Below are 10,016 nucleotides of genomic sequence, written 5' to 3' on the forward strand. Positions count from 1 at the left end.
AGTAGTACCTAGACTTCCCCGAAACATACTCCCTCTTCCAGGATGCATCTGCCCTGAGATGTGCAGAACCACTTTAAAGCAGCTCAACATCACAGCTACACTCATTGGTGAAGACAAGCAGCCTGCTTGACCCTAACACCCTTCTTTTCCTCCTAACATTGAGCAGGAGAGAGAGTGACTGTGGTTTCCTACTCAGAGGTGATGTGTTATGGTCATATTTGGGTTTTTCACTGTCCCAGCAAATTCCAGATGTCAGAGGTTGCCAATGGATGGAGATGTCAAACAACAGCAGGACTAGTCACACGGAAGGAGTCACACATCCACCCTTGGTGTTGAGAGAGACGTTATTTGTGGAGATTCAAGCTGAGCTCCAGGATGCCTCAAAGATGTCATACCAACAGTGTCAAGGCTTACACAGAGAAACCTTTAGAAACACTGTGTCACTTTAAGATCAAGCACAGTCAGTGATGCTACTGCAGTCTACACCTGGTGGAGATCTGACACTAACTACATCAGTGACGTTCCCTGGCTCTGCTGCTGGTTTGAGCTCGATCAGCTCAGATTCACACACCTTTCTGTGCCTCCCTTGTTTGCAGTATACTCTGTATATTGCTGAGTTTGTGGTGTTCTTATCTTTGCAAGGAGAACAGAACAGCAACCCTCTTCAGAACTGCATCTCCATCTTCCACCTTCAGCTTGTTCTCTGTATTTCAATCTCATAAGCTTCCAGTAGCATGCCATGAGAACAGGCATCATAAGGGAGATCAGCCTTGTTTGTCTTTGCTGCTAAAAACATCTCTTGATCCTTAGGCTGGTTATTGCTGTAGTAGAGTTAACAGTATAACAAAAAGCCTATACTCCATCTCCTTCAAGCTCATCCTGCTCTCATGAGGAAAACCCTTTGTGTCTTCTATTAAACACCAGTCTGTGCCTTGCCATTCATGGGCATGAAAAAACAAGTGAAGTTATTGCACAAGCCCATATCATACTCAGCAGCAGACACTGTTCTAGCTCATTTGGAAAAAAGCATACACCACATCTGGCAAGACTGGTATTCCTTTTATTGAAAACAATGAGCACCATTTTGGTCTGACTCCTGTTTTGCTAAAGCTGTGCAGATGTTAAATATAATGCATGTGAGTATTAAACAGTGCTTTCTCTGTGCTCATGTGAGCACACGCATGTGGGGAGCTGGCAATTCTTCCTGCCTTAGAAGACAAAAGAGAAGCATTTGACAAGACAAGAAGAAGCTGGACAATTGGATGAATTTGTGAGCAAGAAGGAAGTTCTCTCTGCCGTGCTATGAAGCATGGCCAGATAGCCTTGGGCAGACTTGTCACACACACAGAGGGGAAAACAATCCATCACTCTTTGCCTAAGCCATAGTTTTCATCTGGCAAAATAACTTTCACCAAATAAAATAACTGCTGATGCTGTTCTGTATTACCAGACCGCAGAAAGGTAGCACTCAGAAGCCATGTGTGACACCAGGTGGTGCATGAGATAAGCAAAATGCTGGTAGGAAATGCCCCACATGTGCCTTAGCAATCTTACAGACCCACTGCTGCATTTCCTGGCAGCCATGAACTCCAAAATAAACCATGCTGAACATGAGGAAAAATCCTCCAAGGTTGAGCAATAATCTGTGTCCATTGCAAACACGTTCAACTTCTGCCAACAACCTCACCAGGCTACTGCAGTGCATCTTCCCTTAAGTAAAGCAGGACTTGGGTTACCTCTACCCCAGGACTGTTTTACTGCTCAAGTCCTCTTAAACTGGCACCTCTACTAGCAAAGTTACGTTACATTGATGTAATAAAACCACTCACTTGAGGGAAACAGGCTTTACCCTTCAAAGATCAGATTTTTCAAGCAAGAGCATCTGTAATAGGGACCAGCAGAGCAGTGTTGTTGTGGACAAACCTCTGCATACAGCCTTGATGTGACTAAGTGGGCAAAAGGACAGAAGCTCTACCATGGAGACAAAGCTCACCTGAGATGTGATTTAACTGGGGTAAAACCCTGGGGAAACTGTTACATTATATTGCCCTCAGGCCAACATGGTTGAAAGAATAATCATGTCAATGCTGTGCTCTCTGAAATCCCATTGAAATATGAATACAAATCCCTATCCACCCGGCAGTAGAGTTGCAGGCTGCCTCTTCTGCTCTCCTTTTTGTGGGTCAGTATTTAATTTCTTTATTTAAAATGATGCCCAGGAGAACACAGGGGCAAAGCTTGTCACGTAGATGGGACCTGCTGTCTTCATTGCTTTGCAGTTCCCTGGCCTGGGACATTAGCACAAAATGCCAAATTGTAGACCTGGGCTTCAGAATCAAAGCACTTTTAAAGAACCCAGTTCCTGGCCCAAGTAGCTGAAGGAGAAAGAAAATAATCACATTTCACATGTGAACCTCTTTCATTGGACTGTATCCTGTATTCAGAAGGGAAATTTTCTCCTCCTCTAATCTCACTGCAATCAAATCTTAAGTTACACTGGGCACCTTTAATCATGAAATCTAATGTAAATGCCAATTCTTTCTGTGTGGTCTAACTGAACAGAAACCTCACAGCAGTTATTATTAGCATGAGCATATTCCACAGCATCCAATTGCTTCTCATTGCATTGGAGCATCCAGAAATCTTCATCTCCCCCAGATCTCTGAGATGTTGCCATGAGCCTGCAGTAAAAAATACTGCACTCAACAGAAGAGGAAAGCAAAATATTTAGGGCAGCTCAGAATAAATCAAACTGAAGTAAGGCTTTGCTTGGCAGCCAGTTTGGTTTTTTTATTTAAATTTAATTCTGGGGAGGAAAAGAGCAAAACCCCCGATGTTTAAAGTTTTGCTCAGTCTGTGATGTGCCTCTTAGGTAAGCTCAGTACCGCAGGTGTTTTGTTGGAGAAACCAGGTCAAGTTTCTTTGAGATGTGGGCTTTAGATCTTAGCATTGTAGGAGTCTGTGGTACTTCCAGGCACTGCAGTGAGAAGAGGAGAGTGAGGCAGAGCTGACTTCATGTGGGTACCACAGCAGACAGTGCTAGAGGCTGGGGGAAAGGTCTTCAGGCCTTTGATTTGCATCTCTCGCCTCCCCATCCCTTGGAAATCAGCTGCTGAGAACTGAGGTGAGGTGCCTCTCTGAAAGAGCTAATTTGCATCTAGCAGAGAGCAATAGAAAACGCAGGAGGCTTTCACTAGTTCTCTGTCTGGGTTTCACATGTCTCCTGTTTGATCCAAAAAATAAGTGCAGCATGTAAAGCATCACGGAGCCCAGAGAGATAAAAACCAGCTTCTTCAAAATGAGTCTGGATACTTCAGACGGGGCACAGACCAGACAGTCTGCTTCCTCCATCAGAGGCATCTGCCCTCCTCTCACAGCTAACAGACCATCATGAGGTCACCTGGGACTTCAGCCCATCCTGCGCCGCTGCAGGACAGCGCTGAGAAACCGTCCCTGCCATGTTCAGCCCAACCAGAAACCATCCCGCTTCACCTCCTATGAGAAGCTGGGTCACGTTAAGAGCAGGATTGGTCCTGGTGGTGTTTTCATCAGGCTTCACACTCTGGCATGGCCAAAAGGAAAACACATTGAGCCTTGTGGATGTGGAGCAATCCAGCTTCCTGGTCTCTCCTGATGTCCTCTCCTTACACATATCTGCTTCCTTTCAAAGAAGAGCAAGCTGAGCACTGACCTCTAGGTTTCACTGGAGTGGAGGCAGAAGGACAGCAGAAGGCACCAGTGCTGCTCTGCAGCTTCAAAGCAACCACTCTCTTCTGCTTTTCTCAGCTGTAGGTGACAGTAGACTACAGCATCCCAGCTACCTGACCAGATCATGCAGGACTGGCATGCCACTTTGTGGCACTCATGTCAAGTGTGGCCACAGCATCAATTCCCTAGGGAGCATGAGCTAGATTTCCTCAGGTGCTGGACCATGACAACTGAAAGATGGAAGAGCAAACTGATTGCCAGTCACGCTGAAGACCCTCAGTATTAGATCACCACCACTACCCCAGTGGTCTGCTCTTTCCAGTCCATTTCAGCTGGTGATTGAAGTATCTGCTCTTACTTCAGCAGCCTCTGCATTCACAACTCACTGACCCAGCCCTCCTGGTGATAAAAGGTTTCCAGACAAAAGCCCCTTCTTGACTCAGCCTGTAAGCATGGCCCTTCCCCATGTGCGTGGCACTGACTCACCTTCTTCACAGATCTCTTTCCCAGAATAAGAAGGAGAAAAAAAAGAAAGAAGGAAGTACAAGAAGAAGAAAAGCACAGAAACACATCAGGAGAATAAGCAAGCACCAAAGACATAAAAACAACAGCCACAGACAGCTCTACAAATCTTCATTACAATATTGTCGCATGAGGTTACAGTGAAGAAGCCTTGGAATTACAGACAACAGCATGGAGCAGGGTGAGTTAATGTTTGAAACAGGACAATGAATCTCAGCATCCAGGAAACTGCTATAAGTGAGATATCTGTCAGGCCACATTCACACTGCAAACATCTTAGTGACCTGCAAAAAGCATCCAAAAGAGAGGGTAAATGAGCTTCCGAGCTTTGTGTCACTGCAGCTTATATCCTGCTAGTAGCTAAGACAAGCTCAGCTGACTAATGCTGCCAAGCCCCATCTGAGTGCCTGCAGCCCTCAGGTGAGCAGCAGTCATGAAGAGCCACATCTCACCCGGACTATTTCTGGCAGTAAATTGAAATTTAGCCCCTGGTTTAGCCGGGCATTTATCTGGAAAGGAAGGGGGGGGGATTCATCCAAGGAGATGAAGGTAACTGAAACACAGAGAAGTGAAACTCAGCCTATCACTGAGTCTCTGTTAGCAATGAAATGAGAGGAACCGGCACTTGAAAGCAGTAATTCATCCACCCAACAGCAGGCAGCAGATCTAGGGGAGCTTGGAGGGACAATGTGTCCCCGTTGGTGATGCAGGGAGGCCACCTGACAAGCTCAGGTGCAGATGTTGAACAGGAGGGGATGATGCAGGTTAGATATAAGGAAGAAGTTCTTTACTGTGAGGGTGGTGAGGCACTGGAACAGGCTGCCCAAAGAAGTGGTAAATGCTCCATCCCTGGCGGTGTTCAAGGCCAGGTTGGACAGAGCCTTGGGTGGCATGGTTTAGTGTGAGGTGTCCCTGCCCATGGCAGGGGCGTTGGAATTGGATAATCTTAAGGTCCTTTCCAACCCAAACCAGTCTATGTTTCTATGATTCCCATTCCCACATGCTGACATATGCTGCAATACAGCTGGGCCATAAGACCACTAACCCTCAGATTCAGGCCTGGTGATTCCCTAAATGAAGCCAACCACCAGACTTCCATTTAAAGCAAAGTCATCAAATTGTTTAGGGAACTGAAATATGCTGCCAGACTGGGTCTGGTTTCATAATTTCCTAATTCTTCTGACACCTGAGGCTTTTTCATCAGTTTATTTCTTGAAGAAGTGGGGATTCCTCCCCTTTGCTGGGCCTGGCATGGGAAACCCATGAAATCCAACATGAAAACAACCTGGATGAAAGTAATACCAGTGGAAAAACATGAAGGGGAAAGAGAAAACTGTTCAGAAAAAACAGCAAAACAAAACCACCTCAGTAGCTCTGAGCTTTTTACACTTGTGTTTGCAAAGATACGTTCCCTGGTCAGCTCTGCAGTGCTGAATACATGGAAAGGGCCCTTTTTATGCCATACCAGAACTAAGCGCAAATAAATGCGAGCTGTCCCTTAAGTGGCCTCCTTACTCTCGCTCTGAGGAGTCTGTACGGAGCAAATTTGCCGGGACTGCTCTCCTGCTGTGATCTTTTGGGAACACCAGCAAGGGGGAAGAGAATACTTCTGGTACCATTACAAAGGCAGGATTTCTGTTGCATTTATATCCATGAGGAAAACTGCTCACCAGACACCATCCCAGCTCCCCAGAAGAGGCAACAGCTTTTCCTCTAACACTGCTGCTGTGTGGTTTGAGCCGAAATCCCAAAGCCTTCTCCTCCAGCAGCTGAGCAGACAAACCACAGGCCAGGCACTTTCCCTGTGCTTCAGTTTCCCTCTTAGCAAAGGGGGATAATAAAATTACCCAGCACTCGGGAATGCTGTAGCTTTAATTCATTAATATCTATAAGGAGCTTAGACATCCTCAGCCATAAGGGGCTCTGGAAATGCCAGCGGAAACGCTTTGCATCTTGTTGCTGTGCTCTGGCTGTCAAAATTCCCCCACTAAACCTACTGGTTCCAATAATCCAAGTTCTGGGTTTTCTGACTTGTCAAATCCGAATCAGTTCCTCGCAGTGACGCGTGGGGTAAAAATGTGCTCTTTGTCAGGGAGAGGAAGCGGGGAGCAGCGCTAGGCTATCTGTATGCTGCATGAGTCAGCCCCAGCTCCTGCACCTGCTGTGGCTCACAAGTCTGAATGCACTGACTGCACACGGAGATGCTGGTTTTGCAAACAGATGGATTTTGTAAATCCCGTTAACTTTTCTGTGTGTAAGAGCTTCCCAGCAGAAAAGGATCATGTCCACGTGAGTATCAGATCCACTTACCCTTATAGATTTTAGAAGAGTAGCTTCGTTTTGCTCAGGCTGGAGATATAAATAGAGTCACTGTAAAGTGGGCACCTGGTTGTGTTTGTGAGAATGGCGACTTTCAGGAAATTACGTTTTAAATGAGCTGCTCTAAGCCATAATAAGAGGAGAGATGTGTGCCTCTGAAGACACATCTGCTCTGGAGGAACCACAGTCCAGCAAAATAACCAGCTTGGCGATAGCACGGGGGTTGCATGTGCAAACTGCTTGTTGTCCTCGCTCTCAATCACAGCGGTTGATTCCAAAAAACTTACTGGAATGTTTTGTTCTCGTAAGGTTTAAGCAGCTTAAGCAGGGAAAATTGCATAACCCGTTTGCTATGTAAGCTTCAGTCTTTGACATGTACTGAGCTCCTTTTGCTTTGTGTGTATACACGACGTCTGAATGGACAGGGCCAGAGAAGTAAACAAGGAAGCTGAGCCTGATAAGAGGAAAAAAAGGTCCTATAAAATGCTACTTTGAATACAGGAGAAAAGGGGGGCAGGCAGCAGAACACAGGCTGTGTGCCAGCAGTTCACACATGAAATTCCTGAAATCCTCACATTCATCTAGGCAGGGTAGCTGCCATGGGGCAGGGCATGCACCCACCACACATCTGGCTGTGTGTGCCATCACTCATCAAATGCACTGGCTATCCCAAACTGACCCAAAATACATGGGAAAAGAAGGCAAAAAATGGAGAGTGGGGGAGGTTGGTGGATTCAGCAATCACAGCAGAACGCTCTTGTCACCCCTGGAAGTGGCTTCCTTTGGCTACACAGCCAGCCTTCATCCATGGGTTTGAGCTTGACCATGGTTTGGGAGGAGGAGGCGAGAACTGTGTATTGGTGAATGAACCCTCTTATTGGTGGGTACTGAGGTGCTCAGGCAAGGAGGTGACAGTCTGGCGCTGACCCCACCTCCTGAGTGCAAAGGAGATGATTGGCAGAAGTTGCATTAGAAGTTGGTGTCCAGCAGGCTGAACCCAGCTGGACACCTAGAGAGGTGTTGTAGCCCTGTACTTCCCCACATTGCTGTGATCATCAGTTATTGAACACTTGAAACCTGCTGAATACTGTAAAATCCTAGCTGTTTTCAGAATTTATTATGTGGGCAACTAACAGAGACAATCGCATTACCGCTGATGAGATTCATCTGAGTAAATCTCACATGTGTTATTCTCCTAGAAAAACAAGCGATCAACTTTTCCAAAGATAAATGTATTCTCTCATTTATTGCTAACTACACAGCTTGTGGCCATGTGGTGTGAGTATAAACAAGCTGAACAAATGCCTAGTACGGGAAGGAATAAAATGTTAATGTAAAAGACTGATTTGGTGATCTCTTTGCAGCCAGTGAGATAGATATTTCATTGCCAGGTCTGACTATGAAGAACAGTAAGTGTGTGATTTGCACTTAGTGACTGGAGTTTGTTTCTTTTCCTTCCCAATCATTAAAGCCATGTTTATCTGCTAAGAACATGCTGATAATTTCTCAATATAAAAATAAAATATAAAGGCAAGTGAATCAGAAACCACAGCAGCCTAGTCAGGCTCTGAGTAGGCTTTTTATTATTTCCCTGCATTGACATGCAGTAAAGCTTGCCAGGTAAAGCTGTCTCCAGAAGGGTAAAGCAAACTACAAAGAACAAGGAGATGGGGCAGCACCTGAGCTGTTACCCCCCCTGAAATACCAAGTCACAAGATTACATCCATACATCCATCCAGAGGAAGACAACTGGGGGAATACTGCTGTTAAAGCTGGGGGACAGTGTCATATGGAGCTGATGAGCAGACGGAGCAGCCCCACTTGCTGTGCACTACACAGGGCTTACACCCCTGAGTACAAACGTTAACCACATGAGACTGCCACAGCAAATCCCTACCTATGCATGACCCAAAACACTTCTCTAGTCCATTCTTCACCACAAAAGACTTGCTCTGCAAGGTGGTTTCCTGCTTTCCTCCCCCGCTACTTCTGGCAGCTTTTCAAAGCCTGCAGAGCAAGGCTGCATTTGATGCAAAGTGACCGGCCTCTCTGCACCCTGGGTACAGCTACGGAGAGTATTTTGCTTCTGATTACATCTGTAGCATTTCCCAGTCCTAGGAGACGTGACCTTTCACCACCACTCACGCTGCTACAAGTGGTGCTCCAAGTGGGGCTGTTGAGTACCGTAGCTGGGATTTTCAAAGACCTGTAAGGGGATTAGGTCCCTATCTATCTCCTAAAGTTTTTCAGGAAGAAAGGATGAATAATTCCTTTAGTTATGCCCACTTGTAAAAAAAAGAGACTCTCTTCACATGGTGTGTGGCAAGAACACCCTCAGGCACACTGTGAACTGACCTGTGTGAGCACATTTACATCCCTGCTCATCGCTTGGCCTATGGCAAGATAGATATCGGCTTTGTGCCATAATCACTGCAGAAAATCTTGTTCTTGTTTTGTGAGAGGAAAATCCCAAAACAGAAGAAGCTACAGTTATGGATAAATACTCATCTGGCATTTAAGAGAAATGCATAGATGCTTCTTAAGTTGTTTTCCATCTGTTAGTGATGATCCCAAGTGCTGTTACTGGAAGCAGAACCCAGCTGGCTAATTCATCCCTATTGCATTACGCCTCCAATGCCAAAGCAGAAAGCCTGTTTCCTAACCCAGGTCTGTATTGCCAGGCAAACTGTCTGAGTGATGGACTTGATTATGAACAGGAACAGAGCCAGTGCTTTGACTCTGTAGGCAGATGATGACCACAGCAAGTCGGAGGGTGGCATGGTCGAAGGAAGCAGTGCCTGTGCCTGGTCTGTCTCCTTGCTAAGGGATGCTTCTGTTACTGTGCATGGGCAGATGAGCCAGACTTCACCATTCTGGGTATAAGCAGTGTTGTCACACAACCTAGACGTTAAAAATGATGTTCGGGTCAGAAGAAAACCTGTATTGGTAAGTAAAACAAGCCAGGACATTCTGCATGTTCTTAAGGTTATTGAAGTGATGTAGCTCATATCCATTGAGCTCTTCACCCCAAACCTCAACAGCTTCACCCTTGATACCTGTTGGCCCCTGTTATCTTCTGAGCTGTGCCACAACATCTGCGGTGGAAGTGCTTGGACAGCCCAAAACCTTTGAGGGAATGTGACAATTGATAATGATCAGAGAGGGTCTCCAGCCTGTGCCCTGGCCCAGTTTAGCTCACTAGCCTAGGCATAGCCAAAGGGCCTGACTTAGGAGTCAAGCCCTTTGGACTCAGGAGTCCAAAGCTGACTTTTCTCAGCACTGCGGGTTGTGCTGAGCCTGTGATTCTAAACTGGGAGTTCCCAGCGGGACCTGAATTCCCCTGTAATTAGTAAGGGTGCCTGGAGACCATGCAGTGTCCCACTCACCACCCATTTCCACTGGACAGGCAGTGGGCCCAAATGGCTGGTTTTGATATAAAACATGTTTTCCCTATTTTTGTCACTCCC

The sequence above is a fragment of the Pezoporus wallicus genome, unplaced genomic scaffold (assembly GCF_028554395.1).
Source record: "Pezoporus wallicus isolate ANWC-B61680 ecotype Strahan unplaced genomic scaffold, APGP_CSIRO_Pwel_v1 contig_7545, whole genome shotgun sequence".
NCBI lineage: Eukaryota > Metazoa > Chordata > Aves > Psittaciformes > Psittacidae > Pezoporus > Pezoporus wallicus.